Source organism: Castor canadensis, chromosome 14, assembly GCF_047511655.1.
Source record: "Castor canadensis chromosome 14, mCasCan1.hap1v2, whole genome shotgun sequence".
Taxonomy (NCBI): domain Eukaryota; kingdom Metazoa; phylum Chordata; class Mammalia; order Rodentia; family Castoridae; genus Castor; species Castor canadensis.
In genome coordinates this window covers 97,292,489-97,298,488 of record NC_133399.1, presented here as the reverse complement: position 1 = coordinate 97,298,488, position 6,000 = coordinate 97,292,489, and positions in this window count along the sequence as shown.

Below are 6,000 nucleotides of genomic sequence, written 5' to 3'. Positions count from 1 at the left end.
CTTTTGTGACTGGAGAGTAATGTACTTTAAAAAAAAAAAGAGTTATACTTGGCACAGTAAAATATCAGTGAATATGAAGGATTAAATACCTAATGGTGAGAATCATGGCTTAACATAATGGAAAATACATTAAGCATTCAGTGAATTTCTTGTAATGCTGATAATGGAAATAATCTACTAATCTGATAGGCTAAAATTACATGCAATAGCAGAAGCAAAAAACACACTAAGAATACTTGTAAAACATATTAATAATTGATTATAATATTAATAAGTCATGAAATAATGCATAATTAATGTGTATTATTTTTATATAAATAAAATAATTTTATTTGGAAACAATTATGGATTCATACAAATGCCTCCCAACCAGTTCTCCTCAGTGTTTACATCTTATATAACTATTATACTGTATCAAAATTAGGACTTTGACATTGGTAAGATTGCTTATAGTTCTATATCTTAAGAGTTTGTCTTTAAGCTTAGTAAAACATGCTGTCAATTCTTCATAACTAAGATGCCCTTCCACCTATGCTTTTGCTGACATTTTGAGTTGCAATTTTAACAAGATAAAGCTGTTCTGGAATAAAGGACTTGTTTTATGCTCTTGTTGCCTTATTCAGTACTGCTTAAGATATTTTCAGCATCAGCTAAATTTTAACCTTATTTGTCCACAGCCAGAAATTCATCCTATTTTTACAGGTAAAGTTGCTGCAAAAAAAAGTGTTTGAAAAAGCCATTAAAACATTAAATAAAGCCATGGAAATTGGTACTTAAGAATGTGCCTACTGAAATTGGAACAGGTGTCTCAAATTCTATGCACTCTAAATCCACAATTTTCTGTTCTTTAGTATTGCTTCGGGCACTTTCTGTGTATATTCCGATCACAGGACAAGTCTATTAAGCTTCTTTTATTATTGGTGTTGGCTTTGGACCCTGATGGAAAAGGAAATGCCTGAGTTCCCTCTGGCATACCCAGAAGGTTACTGACACTGACCCAAGGCTCCCTCCATGGTGTGGTGTGAATGGACTCTGTGGTAGAAAGAGCTCAGACTGAGGCTCTACTTCCAACATCAGTCCTAGTTTATACTGTGTTCCTTGGACTTTGCTGAGCCTGTTTTCCATCCTTATTAACTCAAGGACTTCAGAGATAAGTTCTTCTAATTCAGTATTTCTGTGATTCTCCAACTCGCCAGGGTGTGGAAATTTAGCCCCATAGCCAGCATTTCCTAGTGTAGGATGTTATCAGCAGGAGCAGTTTCATTTCTTTGAAAAAAATGCAACTGATATGCTAGAGGCATCAATGCTAGCCTGGATAACAGACAAGAAAATCTTTTCGGCTATGACCGTCTGGCCTCGTCATGTCCTTGACCTTTGTACACTTGAGGCTAGGCAGCCTTTAGCACGCTGGGAGCTAAAGACCCTGAAGAGCAACAAATTGAAATTCCAAACTTACTCCTTGGCCAAAAATCTAAACTCATAGATGATACGTGGTTCAATAGGAACATAAGATTTGAAGTCAGACTTTGGTTTCAATCCCACCTCTAACTGGCATAAATTTATAGACAAGTGGATCAGAACTGAAGGAGGACCAAGGTGGATGAACTCTGGACAGGACTCCAAGTGCGAGCACAGAAAGGTTTTCCTCACTGCTGATCTTAAACTTCCTTCTGGCTAGAGTTGCTCCTAACCTACAGATGTGGTTTCCAGTCAGGCAGGAGTCAGGAGCTTGATAGTGAATACTGCCCTTAAAAAAATAGAAATTTAGGGCTTGCTCAAGTGGTAGAGCTGCTTGCCTAGCAAGAGTGAGATTCTGAGTTCAAACCATAGTACAAGAAAGGGAGAGGAAGAGAAAGAAGGAGAGGGAGGAGAAGGGGAAGAGGGAGAGGGAGAGAGAAAATAGGTAACAGCAGCTAAGCAATGAACATATATGAACATTACAATCACAGACCCTCAGATTTGGTCAGGACTCCTGACCAGTAGTTGTCCAGGCTGTGCTTCAGCATAATTCATGGTGGGCAATTCATCATCTCTAAAGGCAAACTTTAATTTTCTCCTTTCCTAATTGCATTGCTTTCTATAGGCTATTCTTAGTTTTCTAATCTTTTTTTGTACAATAGTTTGAGTGGGAAATAAAGGAAAGACTACAAGAAAACAGTAACATTTCCTACTGAACCTTGACCTAATGGTTCGACAGTATCACTGTTTCATTGGTTTCATTTTTAACACCAGAATCCATAGATTGCTACAGCTAAACTGTTCTTGGTGAGCCATGCTTAGCAAGCACTTGTCTTTGGTTTTATTTTGACTTATCACTGTAGAGAAAACTATTTTATATTTCTCAAAATTTTACATGATTGTGACCAAGTTTGAGGAAAATGATTTCTAAAGTAGAAATGAGTGGTTTCTTTAAAAAATCTGTTTCAAATATATTGTTTGGTGTTTTTCCCAGGCTCTTACTTAAAGTGTGACATTGTTCCCACAGTTCTGGCAATGCTTCTTAAATTTCTTATTAAAAACAAAGTGCAGAAGTACACTGTATGGAAAGAACTAACTTTAGTAAAAATAGCTGATCTTAGATAGAACCAGACCTAGAATGTCTATTTTTTACAGGCTTCCAACATGCTAATGGAAATTATTTTTTTCCTCAACGTGGAATGTTCTTTTGTATTATTCTCTGTTTCCTTAAATACCAAGGGCTTACATATTTGAGGATGAACAGAGCTATTAATATTTAGTGACTATATGTAAAAAGAATAATTTGTGTTGTCTGGTCCCCTCTGTCATCATATTTTAATAACTAATACATAGGGTCTTCACTATTCAACTATTTCATCTTTATATTACTGAGGAATAAGCATTATTAATTTCTCCACATGTGTTTATGAAAGAGGGCTGTAAGGAGATTGAAGGGGCTAACTGATAGAATCATCCATCTAGGAAATTAAAAATATTTCAAGGAATATTTATATACACTGCTTTGAACCCTATAGGTTATCATAAAGTCATATAAAAAGAAGCCAACTAGTTGAATATGACTAACTTCATAAAACAAAAGTTACTAATTTTAAGACACAAAAACTAGCACACTGACAAGTTCGAGGGGGTAGACTCTGGAGACAGATAGTCCTGAGTTTGGATTTAGCTTCACTACCTATGTGACCATAAGCAAGTTATTTTTTGTATTTAAGCCTAAGCTTATAATTATAAGCTTAAAAATAAGGCAATTAAGAGTCTCTTACTTCATTAAATTCTTATCATAAAAATATGTCCTATAGCACCTAACACATAGTAGACAAGGACTATTAAGCACTATTCCATTATTGCTTAATCCTGCATTCTAGAACTATTTATTGTGTCTGCTACATTCCAGGCCTTCTGCAACGTACTCGGGATATAGTTCCTGGCTTTGCTGTTTTTCAAAATCTGGTAGTGAAGACAAACAAATGGCAGTTTACAGTAGTTTTCCTTTACCCAAGAGGGATATTTCCAAGATCAACAGTGGATGCCTAAAACCTCCTATGGTTCAGTACACACACACACACACACACACACACACACACACACACACATTTTTCCTATACATGCATACACAAATTCCATTTTAACTAAGTATTCATCTCACACACACTGTGGCTGTATCTTTATAATTTGAGATGTGACAGCAAATCGAACATAAATTTGATTTTCCTCCTTTTTCATAATTTCCTGGACAGAAGATTTGTTCTTCCCATATATATTAGCAACTTCAGCATATTTTTCTTTAAGTCAACAATCATCAGTTTTTTACTTAAAAGAAGCACTTTATGGTTCTCTTCAGCATAGTGCATTGTTGGCATCATAATTCATGTGTTTTGGGGCCCTTGTTGAATAAAATAAGGGTTACTTGACCACAAGCACTGTGAGTAGTGACAATCTGATAATTTAGATGGATGGCTACAAAGTGACTAGTAGGCAGGTTGCATATACAATGTGGATATACTGGGCAAAGGGATGATTACATTCCAGTTGTGACAGTAAGGTGTCATGGGATTTCACCATGCTCTTCGGAACAGCATACAGTTAAAATTTTATGAGTTTATTTCTGGGATTTCTGTTTTATAAAGTTTTGTGAGGATTAAAGAAAATAATATATGTAAGATACTTATCATATGTTAACTTATAAATGAACTTTAGCTATTATTACACAACATTGCAGCGCCAACTGCTCTCATTCCAGGAAAGTCATCCTTTTTTGTTTGGTTTGGTGGGATCATAACCCTCTAATCAGAATAAAAAAGAGTACACCTTTTGATGAAAATGAAAAAAAAAAAAAACTAGAGGTGCTGGAAAGAACACCTTTATTTGTTATTTAGTTATTTTCTATTTCTGTGGATGGTGAAGGGTGAAGGATTCTGCTAGTGTCAAATGAGATAAGAGGCCTGTTTCCATTTACATTATGAGGATAGCTCTATTTTCTGTGTGCTCATTCATAATGTTCTCATTTAATGTGTAAATATGTTTTAGTCCTGACATAATGTGCTCCAGTTTTATGACCAAATCTGTTGCCATGCTGCCCATAATTTTAGTTTTTGTATTTTAATATGAGTCCATTGGTTTATCCTTTTATCAGATTCTTCTTGTAAAAGGACTCATGTGAGAATCAGCCGGTTAAATAACAACCCTTTCCTAAATACCTAAGTCAACAAAGAAAGGAGCAGGGTCTTGGGAAGAAAGACATGTCATCCATGCAAATATTAATAATAGACTCTACACACAGGAAGTGGTGGGAGGGCAAAAATTCATACTAAAATAAACATGCTGATTAATTGAAATCTCACTCACCAGGCCTTGCCTGCAGGATCTTCATGGTTATTTTCACCAGCGATACATCTGTATTGTCATTCTCTGATTTCTAGAGATTATTGTATGAAATGTTATTTTAGAATTAAAAAAAGCAACTCCAAAATTGCCAACCACTCCCTACTCCAAAAGAATTTTAAAAAGTCACTTATGGTTCCTGACAATTGTCCATATATACACAATTTCAGCAGGAAATCAAATTCATATGTTTATCCTTTGTGATTCTTGACCCCAACTTGTTACTGTGCTTAAATTCAATAGTAATAAATATTTCATGAGAGATTTTCTGCTTGATTTACTAACACCTGAATATTGTGAAATGTAACACACATGCAGAAAAGTGTATAAAGTTTAACTGAAGACCATAATGGATTGTTGTAGAGAATATACAATAGGGGAAACAAAACGTGGACACACTGCTAGAGGCACTGTCATTGTGTGTCTCATCCAGATCCTTCTCCCTTCCTTTCTTTCTTGAGGCATTGATTGTCTTGATTTTACAATAATCATTTTCTTTATAGTTTCCCAAATATGTCCACATCCCTAATAATGTAATTTAGTTTTGTATTTTTTTTGAAATTCATATGAGTGGCACCATACAAAATGTATTATTATATGTTCTGGTTTCATTTATTTAATAGCATCTATGGAGGATTTTGGAATAGAGCCAGAGTTTATTTCATTTTATTGCTATAAAATGTTCCAATCTATGAATATACCATAATTATTTATCCATTTCTCTGTCTTTGGACATTTGAATTGTGTCTAGTTTGGGATAATTAGAAGCAATGAAGCTATAGACATTCTTTTACATATAATGTATTCTGGTCCACATAAGCAGATTTAATGAGTTCTATTCCAAGGGTTGAAATTGTAGGATAAGATTTGCATATTTTTAACTATACTAGCTAATTCCAAACTGTCCAAATTAATTTACAATCTTACTAGCAGTGTCTGCAACTCATGTATTTTTCACTTTGCCCAGTCTTAGAGGTTTGTAAAAGTAATATAATTTTATTTTTTACATCTAGGTCTGCAATCCTGGAGGTTTTTTTTTTTTTTTTTTTTTTTTCCTAATGTACTGGGGTTTGATCTCTAGCCTTGTATTTGTTAGGCAGGCACTTTTTCACTTGAGCCATGTCTCCAGCTCTTTTTGCA